This window comes from Petaurus breviceps, unplaced genomic scaffold (genome assembly GCF_028583685.1).
Source record: "Petaurus breviceps papuanus isolate PSGF00001 unplaced genomic scaffold, PetGlider_PUasm1.0 138, whole genome shotgun sequence".
Lineage (NCBI taxonomy): Eukaryota > Metazoa > Chordata > Mammalia > Diprotodontia > Petauridae > Petaurus > Petaurus breviceps.
Genome location: NW_027185694.1, coordinates 21698457 through 21711894, shown reverse-complemented (window position 1 = coordinate 21711894; position 13438 = coordinate 21698457).

Genomic DNA, 13438 nt, shown 5'->3' with positions numbered 1-13438 from the left:
TGGCATCCACAGCGTATTTGTTTCCTAGAAGGAGTCTAAATTTCAGAGAGGCATTATGAACCTTGGGAAGACTGTGCAGGACCTTGTGAGAAAGTGAAACCTACTGTAATATCAAGGGGTTGCTGCTCTGTTAGCAACCTCAACTTGGCACCCTTTAGTGGAAAGCTTTGGGGTTTTTAAAATACTTTATGTATTTCTCTATCTTTTTCTGTGTTCCTGTGAGACCTTTGTTACCTTCTGCATTTTCTGTAAAATTAATTCAAAGCTGTCCTACTCATATTCATTTCTTGCCTTGGTCACTTGTGTGACAATTGGGGAACTTGTTATCTACGTTTGAGGAAACCTGGACACAAGTTATATTTATGCTGTAATTGTATATTTTCTACAGTAAACTCCAAGAACAAGTCAAAGAGTTAGAATGACCTCCTTGGGGAAGCTCCTAGGATTTAACATGCTCCATGTGGTAGGGAAAAGAGGAGAGCAGAGTCACAGGTTACACATGCCAATTCAATTCAAATCAACAGAGATTTATTAAGCATCTATTATGGGAAAGGCTGACAAAATCAGCATGGAGTAATGGATTAAGGGCTGGTCCTGGAGTCAGAAAGACCTTGGTACTTTAAAACATACTAGCTCTGTGACCATAAGCAAGTTATCTAGCCTTTTAGGGCCCCCAGTCACTCTAAGGTTTTTGTTTTGCTTTGTTTTCTTTTTAGTTCTGTTACTGCTTAAAAAAAAAATAGTCATTTCCCCTTAAACATCCTCCCTTCACCTCACTGAACCCTTGCTCGTAACAAAGAAAAACAGCTAAACAAAACCAACCAATGCAATGACCAGGTTTGACACTGTGTACCGCATTCTTGTGTGTGTGTGTGTGTGTATGTGTGTGTGCCACATTCTAAGACAAATTATACAGGAATTCTCCATCTGCATCCATGTTACAAAGATGAAATCCCAGGAAGACACTAAACTAGATAGTGGGCAAATGAAGACAAAACCAAAGCAATCCCTGGCCTCAAGGAGCTTGCAGATAAGCAAAAGATAGATAATTTGTGAAGAGAGAAAGCACTAGCAAGTGAGGACATCAAAAAAGGCTTCCTGGAGGCTGAGGAACTGAGACTTGAAGAAATGGAAGGGTCTAGAGAGGTAGAGATAAAGAGGAAATTCATTCTGGTCATGGGATGGAATAAAAGGGAGGAGGGAAGGCACCTGGCATGACAGAAGGGGAATTAAAAGATGACCGGTAGAGTTTAGCATCAGCTAGGAGTATAGTTTGGCCAGAACTTAGAACCTGTTGAGTCATCAAGCATTTGTTAAGGGCTTTCTGTGAGCCAGTGGCTGTGCTAAGATCTAGGGATATTAAGACAGAGAACAGTCCTTGCTCTCAGGGAGCTCACAGTCTAATAGGAAGGACAGTATGCCAAGAGCTCTGTACAATCAAGATTTATACAAGATAGAGTGCAGATCACCACAGCTGGAAAGCACTAGCACTAAGGAAAATCGGGAAAAACTTCTTGTAAAAGGTGGAATTTTAGCTGGGACTTGAAAGAACCCCGGGAAATGTGGAGACAAGATGAAGAGGTTGAGCCTTCTAAGAAGAGAGACAGCCAGTGAAAATGCAGTCAGGAGAAAGAGCTTCTTGTGCAAAGAACAGCAAGGAGGTCAATGTCACTGCCTTGAAGGGAATAAGATGTAAGAAGACTAGAAAGTTAGGTATGGGCCAGATTAATAAGGGCTTTCAACAGAGGGTTGCTTTGTTTTGAGGCAGTTGGGGTTAAGTGACTTTGCCTGGGGTCACACAGCTAATAATTGTCTGAGGCTAGATTTGAACTCAGGTCCTCTAGGGCTGGTGCTCTATTCACTGGACTGCCTGAGAGCCAAATAGAGTGTTTTCTGTTTTATCCTGGAGTTAATAGGGAGCCACTTGAGTTTATTGAATAGAGTGGTGTATGAAATGATCAGACCTGCACTTTAGGAAAATCAATTGGACAGCCAAGTGGTAGAGCAGGGAGATATTTGAGGCAGTTAATGAGTACAATATGCAAAGAAATCAATCTATTGCAGTTATTAGAGGTTAAGGGATGTGGGAGGCCATCAGGGTGATGGCCATATGGGAAGAGAGAAGGGGGTATATACAAGCTATGTTACAAAGGCAGAAATAACAAGGCTTGTCAGCTGATTGGATATGGGGGCAGGATGAGAAAGAGGAGCTGAAGATGATAGCTAGATTATGTGTCTGGGTGACTGGGACGATGGTGGTATCCTTGAAAGTAAGAGGAAAGTTGGAAAGAGCAGAGGGCTTGGGGGAAGAATGAGTTAAGTTTTAAACATGTTGAGTTTAAGATATCTATGGGACATCTAGTTGTAGATGTGAGACTAGAAGTCGGGAGAGATGTTAGAGCTGCATAAGAGATCTGAGAATCATATGCATAGAGATAATTCATAAGAGCTGAGGAGATCATTCAGTGAAATAGTGTAGAGGGAGAAGAGAAGAAGGCTTTATGGGACAGACACCTCTGGTCCCTGGATGAAGATCCAGAAAAAGAGACTGAAGAGTGGACAGAAAGGTAGAAAGAGAGCCAAGAGTGTCAAAAACAGAGAAGAGAGTGTCAAGGAGAAGAAGGTGATCAACAATGTCATAGGATACAGAGAGGTCAAGATGGGTGACGACTGAAAAAAGGACATTAGTTTAGAGATTAAGAGGTCATCGATAACTTTGGAGAGAGCAGTTTGAGTCCAGTGATGAGACTGGAAGCTATATCTGCAGAGAATTAAGAAGAGATTTGAGAGGAAAGCAGTCAGGAGCATTGATTGCAGATAGCTTTCTTAAGGAGCTTTGCCATGAAAGGGAGGAGAGATATAGGACAGTAGCTAACAGGAATATTTAGATCAAGTGAGGGCTTTTGAGCATGGCGAAGACATGAGTATATTTATAGGAAGTAAGAAGGCAGCAAGTAGAGAGGGAGAGACTAAAAGTTAGTAAGAGAGAAGGGATGATAGAGGGGGCAACCTGCTGGAGAAGATGAGATCACTTGTACATGTACAAGGATTAGAAGGGCCACTCCTCCATGTGATATAGTATGAAGAAGGAGATGGGGTGAAAGAGATCTGGATGACATGAGATGAAGAGGAAGGGAGAAGAAGGAGCTATTGGAAAAGTTTTAGAAAAATTAATGTGGTTGAGTAGCCTAGTAAATCAACTAGGGATGTATTAATAAAAACACTGTCTTGCTGTATCAAAGCATAACATAGTTTGGCAATTTTTGCCAAATTAGTTGTTTCACATTTTACCTACTTGTTGGGAATTGTTGGATCAAACACTCAACCTCTCTCCTTTTTCTAATAGCCTCTTTCTTGGTGGTGGTTGAATTGTCCCATCAGCTGCCGCCATTTGCTAATAGGAGATACCATTGCTGTACTTTTTTTCCAGGACCTTTCAACATTCATGGGTTGATATTAAAGGAAGGAAAACCTGAATGGCAAATGTACCTAGAGGCATTGGTAAAAGTCCAGGTAGTTGAGTCTATGCTCTGCAAGGAGACCAGTGGCCCTTGCCAATATCACATCAGAGTAGAGAAAGGTCATCTTTTGCTGAGATCACATCTTGTTAACCCAAGAAGGCCCACCTGCCAGAAACTGCCTCTTTCTACAAAGTAGGGCACCTTGTGTCATTGCTGTTTCAGCTCAGCCATTCATCAGGGGATTCTCAGCATGAAGTCATATATATCCAGAAGCTGGGCCCACAGACCTCCTATATCATCCACTAGAAAGAGGAAGAAAGTATCTGTGAATACGCAGTAGGAGAAGGGGGAGAACTCCATTACACTATGACCTCAAAGTAGTCCAGAGGAGAGGTCACAAGAGCCTGATTGAGGGTGACAGCTACATGGGGGAAATGAAGGGGAAGAATTCGATAGATATTATAGAGGTAAAATGAACAAGCCTTGAAAAAAACTGATTGGACATGGGGTGTGAGGGAAAAGGAAGAATCATGGTTCCCAGGTGACTGACTGGGAGGATGGTGGTGCCCTCGACAGAAGTACAGAGATTTGGAAGGGGGGTACATAGTAGGATCTAAGTTTCTTTGTTTTGTCTTTGTCTCCTTAATGTCAAACATAAAATAGCATCCATAGTCGGTTGCCTAATAAATGTTTATTGGATTGGATTACTTGGCCTCAGTGAGAAGCAGGTAGAAAAAGCCTCTCCTTTGCCTAAGGAAATGTGTCCCCTGTTCTCCAGGTCTTGCTGACTGAGTCCCCTTGAATTTGAAGGAGTTGTACAGCTATAGGAAGGCACAGAGTCCTGGGCAGAGGCTCTGATTTCAGTTCTTCTTAGGGTTTCTGGTGAGGGAAAGGGAGTATCTCTGGTATTACCCCAGTGTTGGGTGAGAAAGGAGAAACAGGAAGCTGAAGTGGTGGGGTTGGCAGAATGAGTACGGAGAACACATGTGTGGGTGTACATGCACTCATTACAGGCTCCTAACGTTCATCCATGTACATGCCATTCGTGTGGGAGACTTAGAGCTGAAGGCTCAATATCATTTGTACAGAGTCTTAGAGGAAGGGAAGAAAGAAGCAGGATTAATTTTGTTCCTTGGGCAGTTTGCAAAGGAGATGACTATCTTCCTTCCCCAGGGACTCTCTGGAGAAGAGGAAGGAGCTATCCTTAGAGCTGTTTCTCTGGGCCTGCCCAGAAAAGAGAACCAAAGACCCCCAGAATGGAGAATATGTAATCTGGATGGCACCTTGGAACACAGAACAGTAGAGTTCAGAAAGGACTTTAAAACATATATTATCAGAGCTAGAAGGGAATTTAGCCCTTCACTGACGGAAGAGGACACTGAGGCATGTAAAAGAAAAGTGATTTGCCCACAATGAGTTAATGGCAAAGCCAACACTTGCATTTGGGTCTCCTGATTCCCAAGCTAGGACTCTTTCCATTGAACTACATGGGGGGTGGGGAGGAACTTTATTCATCTGGGATTAGGTGATATCAGGGCTCCAGGATGGAGTATAGGTCTGGGAAAAGGGAAAGGGACAGATGAAACACCAAAGAGGAATGTGAGAGGGGCTCAGGGAGTATCAGAAGTAGCATGGCACAATGGCCTAGAGCCAAAAGGCCTAGGTTTGAGTACCAGCTTTACTGTGTGTGTATGTAAAGCTGTGAGAAACAGGGATCCTTAGCAGACTGGCCAGGAGTGTCAGTCTGCCCAACAGACGCCTCTGCCCATCCCCATCCAGACTGCCCAGGGGACAGCAATGCCTGCCCACCAGCTGCCAGCCTGTCTGAGTGCCACCCCTCCAGGCTTGTCCACAGCCCTGTTTTAGCTCTGACTTGGCTGATGAGGACCTTGGCAGGGGACCAAGAATTTGAGGCATCAAAACATGGGTGTCTCCCTTGGGAGCCCAGCATGGCCAAACTGGCACTGGTATGAGGTGGGAGAAGGAGCCCTCTGGCAGGGACCTGGAGGGTATCTGGGGACATTATCTCTCCTTACTCCCATATTCCTCGTCCTCCACTCCCACCAGGCTGGTGTCTCATCAGCACACCAAATTCATCCTCACCTCTTTATGCCATCTTGCCTACCACCCTATCTGAACTGCCCTCCCCTCCTGCCTTTATTTTCTCTGATTATTTAAGTCCTGCCAATTCTCCAAGGCTCTCCTCCAGAGTTTTCTCTAAGATGTTGTGGGGTACAGTAGAGAAGCACAGATTCCCCAGGTAGGCTACTAACTCTTTTGTGTTACCTTGGGCAAGTCACTTCCCCATCTTGGACCTCAGTTCTCTGCTCTGACAAATGAAGGGATTATTCTAGATTATCTCTAAGGTCCCTTTCAGTAGGATAGATACTACAAACCATCTTGTTCCCTTCTCCACCAGCCCAGAGGACTTATTTTCTGAAGCCTATATTTGATTCAGTACAGCTCTTAATTATATATAAAGTAGTCTTTTTGTATTGTTCTTTAATTCATAGACTTGTAGAACATTAGGACTGGAGGGTATTATAGAACAAAGAACATGAATGTCAGAGTTCAAAGGGCCTTGAGAGATCATGTAGTCTTAACTTTATTATTATTATTTTTTTGCCTTTTTGAAGGGCAGTTGGGGTTAAGTAACTTGCCCAAGGTTACATGGCTAGTTTTTTTTTTTGTGTGGGTGTTAAGTGTCTGAGGCCGGAACCCAACTCGGGTTCTCCTGACTCTGGGTAGGTGCTTTTCTCACTTCCGACACCTAGCCGCCCCTCTTAACTTTATTTTGCAGATAAAGAAACTGACCTCTCAAGGGGTGAGGTGAATTGTCCAGGGTCACACAGCTAGTGTACCTGGGCCCAGATTCTTTCTCCTGGCCCTCTGAACTTCTGCTCTCCTGGATGCTTCCAGGTCTGTGTGGTGGTCCCTATGTTTAGATTGATCTGGTCCTATCACTTTGTCTCTCTGGTTTCAGTTTACCTCTCTTGAAAAGGGGCACAATTTTTTTTACAGAAATAATTTCTTAGAGGTGAATATGGAAGTTGATGGGAGAGGCCAGGGAAAGATACCTGGAGGTGGACTCTTTTGACTTTTTGTTTAAGGATGAAGAGGGGAGGGGTAAAATTGAAAGCTGGCCGGAGACAATAGGTAGATTTCTGTTGTAAGGAAAAGCCCTGCATCTCCCACAGGTCTAGGGGAGAGTGGGTGGAAGGAAATGAGGGAGCTGCATATCTGACTCAAGACCTCTGTATTCCCATCTCTCTGCTCCTTTCTGCAGAGCAGCAGGACCAATGGAGCTGCTTGATTCATTCCCTAGGGGACAAAGTAGGCTTCCCATCTCCCGACTGTGACCCGTGGGGGCAGGGGCAAAGTTGGAGCTTTGTTTCTGGGCCCCTCTCCTTCTTCCTCATCAGGAACACAGCTCAATCACACCCTTCTCTCCGCTCCCTAGCCTGCTCTCCCGGCCCTTTGATAGCTAGAGCGTGATAAACTCGTTCTCGAGGTGTTAAGGATGATAAAAACTCTTATCTGTTACCCCTTCCAGGGCCATTTACATTGCCTTTCCAAGCTCTCCCCCCGCCCCCCTTCACTGAGAGATGAAGAGTCCCAAAATCACACCCCGAGTTTCTCCCCTACTTTTCCTGAAGCATTCTGGGCTAAAAGAGACTGAAGCTTATGAGATAGGATGAATGAATTTTCCACAGTGGAATTTTAAGCATCTTTGTAAAGCTATAAAGTTATGGGGAGATTTTTTTTTTGGAAGGGAAGTGTTGGAGGGGGCAGGATGGGGAGGAGACCTACCTAACCCTCTAAAATATTCAAATCCTGCAGACTTCGGAGAGAAGTAGCAGGAGTTCACCCAGGGGGACAGCCTGGAGGGGGTGGGGCAGGGGAACAGAATGGCCTGACTCACTAAGCTGGGGGCCTCTCTAGCCATTCACTCTCTACAACATTCCCTCCCCCTAGATTAACCGTCTGTCAGATTGAGTCTTCTCCCCTCCCTTCTTCCTTCCTCCCTCTACCTCCTCCGCTCCCCTCCCCTCCACTGTTTTCCCCCGGCCCCCCCTCCCCCATGCATACCCACACACAGAAGGGAAATTCAGGGCATGGAGGAAGAGCAAAATGAACCCAACTTGGATTTGCTCTTTCGTTCTCTCCCTTCTTTCCTCTCCCTTCTTCTCCCCCATCCTCCCTCAGAGAACTGGAGCCCAGAAGTTAGCCAAAGGGTAGGTCCTGGGGCTGGAAGGGACTTTCTTGGGGCGGGTCAGCTCTGCTGACTCCAGGAGTACTCACTGGGCCTGGTCAGGAGAAAGGAAGGCTGGGAAATTCCCCTCTGGGGAGAACAAATCACCAGCCTCAGGGTGGAGACAATTAATTTTGTCCCACTAAGAAAGGGCAGGGGCAAAGCCCGTCCCTGAGAGGAGTAGGGAATGGCTCCTGTGGGTGTTCTCTGAAACAGATGTCTTTAATGCCAGTGGGGAGGCACAGAGTGGGCAGGGCCAGGCGAGATTTTCAAGTAGCCAGGCGTTACTTAAGCTTTGGGAATAGTCATTGGTCTTCTAGCCCAGATCTGGCAACAATGTAGACAGGATAAGTAGAAGAGAAACTCGGCCTTATTCTCCAGTGTTGCTGGGTCCTTCTTCCCAAGGTTGTACCAGCAGCCCATCTATGTGCATGGAGGATGCCCATGGAAGAAAACGAGGAGGAAGCAGAGGGTCCATTTGTTTTGTACTGTGGGACAAAGGCATACCCCAGTGTCTGCATAATTGTTTACAAATATAATAGTAAAGTAATGAAAACTGAATAGGGATAGGGATGGAGCCTCTGATTTCACTGGTATTGGGAACTCTCTAGTGAAGGAACTTTTTCTACTAATGGAGGTTTTTATTAATTTTTCTGCAAATTTTAGCCTTAGTGAGTTGCCTAGAGGTTGTGTGACTTGGCCAGAGTCACACAGTCAGGCTGTGTCACAGGTAGAACTTGAACCCAAGTCTTTCTGGCTTCAAAGCTGGCTGTCTACTGTAGCATGCTGTTGTCTCTCAGTTTAAAAAAAAAGTGAATGGCTAAGGAAAAATGAAAAGAATGGGATCAGGATGCCTTAGGAAGAAAATCATCTGTAAAAGTGAGCTGGCTTTTCTTTGTCTCTTAAGAGACAAAGTGTTTGGATGGCAGTAAGAGAAATTGAAATTAGATCATAAGAGGGACTCAGCAGAGAGGATTATTGGCAGTCTCTGGAACAGGTGCTAGAGGGAGGAGGGAGAATGCTGTTTTACAGGTTTGTAGAACTGTACCGATGTCAGAAACCTCGGAGATCATCTAGTCCGTCCTCTTCATGTTCCTGGAGGAAACTGAGGCCTAGGTTTCTCACGGTAATTTAATGTCATTGAGCCACACTACTTTGCTTGTATTTCAAATTGGGGAGAGAACATGTAGCCTTAGATTCTCCCTGTCCTAGGGTGTGAGTGTGGGGGGAGGGGGAATAAGTCTAAAGTGGAGGGAAGAGATAAATCTAAAGAAGATACTCAAGAATTTCATGGGTTCAAGGTTGGCCTTGGGAGAAGAGTTGAGGAAATGTTTCTTCCTCCTATTGTCTCCCAAAAGAATGTAAGCTCTCAGAGAGCAGGGACAGTTTCATTCTTGTCCTTATATCACCAGTGCCTCCCACGATGCTTGGAATGCAGTAGGTGTTTAATGAATTCCTGTTGATTGATTGTTGGACCGGCGAGTGTCTGTGGATGTGGGATGTTGCATACCTCGTTCAGACCTGGTCAATATGTCGGTTGGTTTTTAGGGAACTGTTACTTTTTCTTTGCTACAGGTGAATGCTCACTAACTCATATTGATGTGGTTTGGGGTTTCTGGAAACCCCAAAATGTCAGGGTACGAGGTGAGTATGACTGGAAAGAATTCAAACACTTTTGCCTTCTTTCAGTCAAAGTGTCGAGGGAGGTTTATTGTAATGCCAGTAGGAGCAGGTGAGATTCCTAGGGAATTTATGCCTTCCTGGGGATAAGATTGATACTTATGTACAAAAAAAAAAAAAAAAGGATGGTGAAAAGATCTAGATGGGAATTAAGGAATGGTAAATAGCCCGGGGTGGGCCAAGTGTGACAGTGAAAGGAATTAAGTGGTGAGACAGGTGAAATAGTAAAAGCAGTATTAAGTAGTCTAATTAGGTGATCTAGATGGGATTAAGGAGTGGTCTAATATGCAAGTAGTCTGGGGTGGCCCAATAGTAATTGTGAAAGGATTGTCCAGTAAGTTAATTAAGTGATCTAGGTAGGCTAGGGTGGACCAGGTGTTTTGGGTAGAGGCCAGTAATCTGGGCTACTGAAATGTATGGGAAAATTCAGGGACTGGGTCACTTTTACTTTCAGGGCTCCAGGTTTTATCACCCCATCAGTGTGAACTTGAGCAAATCATTTGTGTGTTCTGTGTTCTAAGGTTCTGTGTTCAAAGGCTCCTTCCATCTCTGATTTACTATGTTCTAAGGTCCCTTACTGCAGCCAAGTCAATCTCAAACAGATCCATGCAGGCCATAATGATTTAGAAAATTACAAATTCATATTATCTATCTTGTATTAATATTTTTCTTTATTTTTGTTAAATATTTTTCAATTACATTTTCATCTGATTTGGGCTTCACTCTTGTAGGAGTTTGACATCTCTTGCTTTAATAGCTCCAACAGTCTATATTCTGAGAGGTTTTATTATTTCCATTTCAAACTTTTTGATGAGTGGTTTCAGTTTCCAATCTTTGTGACCTCTTTTGGGGTTTTCTTGGTAGAGATACTGGAGTGATCTGCCATTTTCTTCTCCAGCTCATTTTACAGATGAGAAAAGTGAGGCAAATAGGGTTAAGTGACTTGCCTGGTGTCACACAACTAGTAAATGTCTGAGGCAAGATTTGAACTTTGGAACAACATGAGTTGAACTTCCTGACTTTAAGCCCTGCACTCTAGTTCCTGCCCCTTTTAACCATCCTATTTCATCCTTAAAAAGGAGATAATGTTTTCACCAGCTACCTTCCAGAGTTGTTAAGAGGATCAAATTAAGATCATAAGCCTTAGACCTAGAAAGGAGGCCTTAGAGATCATTTAGTCTAACTTCATTTTATAGATAAGGAAACAGTCTTACAAAGGTTAAGGATTTGCCTTGGATCAAAAAAGTGGTAACAAATAAGAAAAGATTCAAACCTAGACTTCAAATCTAGTACCTTCTCCCATAAAAAAGTATGTAAAACATTTTATAAAACATAACATACTATATTAGTTATACCTATCATTACTCTACTGTTTCCTTTTAGTGCTTGGCTGACATTCTACATTTTAATGTCCCTGCCAGCTCTGGGTTCTGTGATCTAGGACAGAGAGAAAACTTTAATGAGGAGGACTCCCCTCTCCAAAAAACTAAAACTAACAAAGCCCACTCTCTACTCCTTTTGTACCGGTGGGCTCAGAGCTTCTGTGGACACCACCACTGAAAGGCACTTTAATGTGAATTAGGCCCAGCCAGGCTGGGTGGGGTAGGGATGAGCTAATTTTCTCCAGAGAGGCCCGATGACTTCCCAGGCCCCACACCCTGTCTTGCTCAAATCACTTTCCCCCATGGTCCTTAAGGTAGAACCAGGAGATGAAGAAACCCTTAAGTGAAGAAATGAATGAAGTTCTTTTTTCTGGGTTGGGAGTAGTAACACCCCAGCTCTCAAGGCCAAGGTTTTTCAAGGGAGCTGGGGATGTGGGGCTAAGCTTCTGCAGACCTATAGACGTGGTTAATTTAAGCTAGCAGCTTTAGTAAGGACCAGAACTTGTCCTAGCAAGAGGACCAGATGGCTGCTCATACCTCTGTCTCTACACCAGACTAACCTTCCTGAGGAGTTTACTGGAAGTGATTTGGAACTTTGGCCTACCCTCAAATAACTGCATTATGAAGTTAGTGAGAGATCTAGTGCCTGAATTCCAGGGACTCATTCTTTAACTTTCACTTACTTACATAACAATATCTCTATAATGCATAGACATACTGTCTCTGTGGTGCCTGGAGATAGTCCCTGGTTTGTGGAAATGTTGTCTCTGAGGTGCCTAGAGAAGTCTCTGTGGTATGTAGAGATACTGTCCCTCATAAGTGAATATACTTCTCTGTGGCCTTGGACAGTCTTTCTGGCCAGTTTCAAGTGCCAGATGCTTAGGTTCAGCCCAGGGGTTATACTTCACTTTAAGCCAACCCCATAGAAAAAAATCCATATTCACATAGGTAAATTAAGAGGTTAATTCACTTTTAGGAAGGATTCCTGATTGGTTCATTTGTATAGTAATAGCTCAAATTTATATTCAGTCTAGTTTAACTAAAAACTCTTTCCTTATAATAGTTCTCTCCAGCAGGAAGTCCGAGGTATTTTACAGAGTAGGAAACTAAAGTTCATAATTGTCTAAGATCTCAGTTAATAAGTACACTATTACAGTTAGGATTTGAACCCAGGACTTTTAACTTCCATTTCAGGGCTCTTTCCATTATTCCTTTGGTGCATATAAAATATGATTCTATTTTCTACATAATTGTTCAGAACAAATCTCTGTATAAAGTGAGATCTGTCTTCTGGTCTCCAGACTCTACAGACTCTTACAGGCCTGTGCCTGGGACAACTGCTGCTACTGGCAGGGAACAATGGATGGCCCAAGGGAGTTGAGAAGAGATGCATGAGGGGAGTTGAGAAAAGAGGGTGGCCCCTTCCAAAGTCACCCACGTAGCTTTGGTTAAAAAAGCTCAAGGGAACCTTCCCTTCTGCAGCACTATGCCTGCCCATTTCATTCTGGAAAAGCTGACAGAAGTCAGCAAGAAGAGGCCTGCCAAGGGCTGGAAGACAGGGACCAGGTTGGCCAGAATGACCTGCCTTTTCTGCAGATCTCTCAACCTTTCCCACACCAGTACCAGGAGCCTCAATAGAGCTCCCCCTTCCAGTAGAGAATTTTCACTTAACCAAATCCAAGCAATAATTGGTCAAGGCTGGACCAGTTCAGCCAGATACCTGTGACCCTGGATGGTCAAACTAACTGAGTCCTGGTTGGTGCTTGGTCTTCCGAGCCCACAGATTTGGTAAAGGAAAACTCCCAACTTAGGACCCCCTTTGTAGGACAGACTCCTGAGGAGGGGGAGGCCTGAGAGAACGCTGGTAAAATGAAAATTTTATAAACCCTAACATGCCACATAAATGCATGTCAATGGTCAGGAATTTCCTTTGACATGCTGCTAGTTAATTCCTGTCCTACCCTGACTAATATGTGTCTCCATTAGTGGAGACCCTGTTACCCTCATCTCTGGGTAATGAAGGGTCATAGGTGAGGCTGGCCAGGGTTAAGAGTAAGTCCGGGGCTTGGATTAGAAGAAGGGGTGGGGAACCCCTTAATAAAAGGATTTGCTCTGTAAAACTTGGACTCAGTCAAAAGTCTGAACCCAAGGACCTAGAGGGCCACACGTGGCCTCAAAGCTGCAGGTTCCCCAACCTCCAAGCCTCCCCCACCTCCCAATCTAGTCACTACTGGTGTCCCAGGGAATGATAACTGGCAATTCAAATGCTCTGCTTACAATGATCTCATTCGAACCTCACACCAAACAGATGGGTTATGTACTACAGGTCCCATTTTACAGACTAGCAAATTGAGGACCAGAAAGGTTAAGTGCTCTTTGCCCGTAGTCACATTGCTAGTAGTTGCTGTCCTTCAAAGAGGACCAGTGAGGTGTCTGATCCGACGCAGGGTTTTGAACCTGGTCTTCCTGTCTTAATTCCAAGATTCTATTGCCAGGTCCTTTGGTACCTAAGCAATGTCAGTCACTTCCCAGAGAGGCCCACCCTCGGGGGCAGCTGGAGGAAGAGAATGAGGTCAAGACCCAGAGAGCAGAGTAGTGTTTGGGGTGTGGTGGAGGCCCAAGGGCAGGCCCACAAGTTTGGCCGGGAGGTGGAACTGGACCAC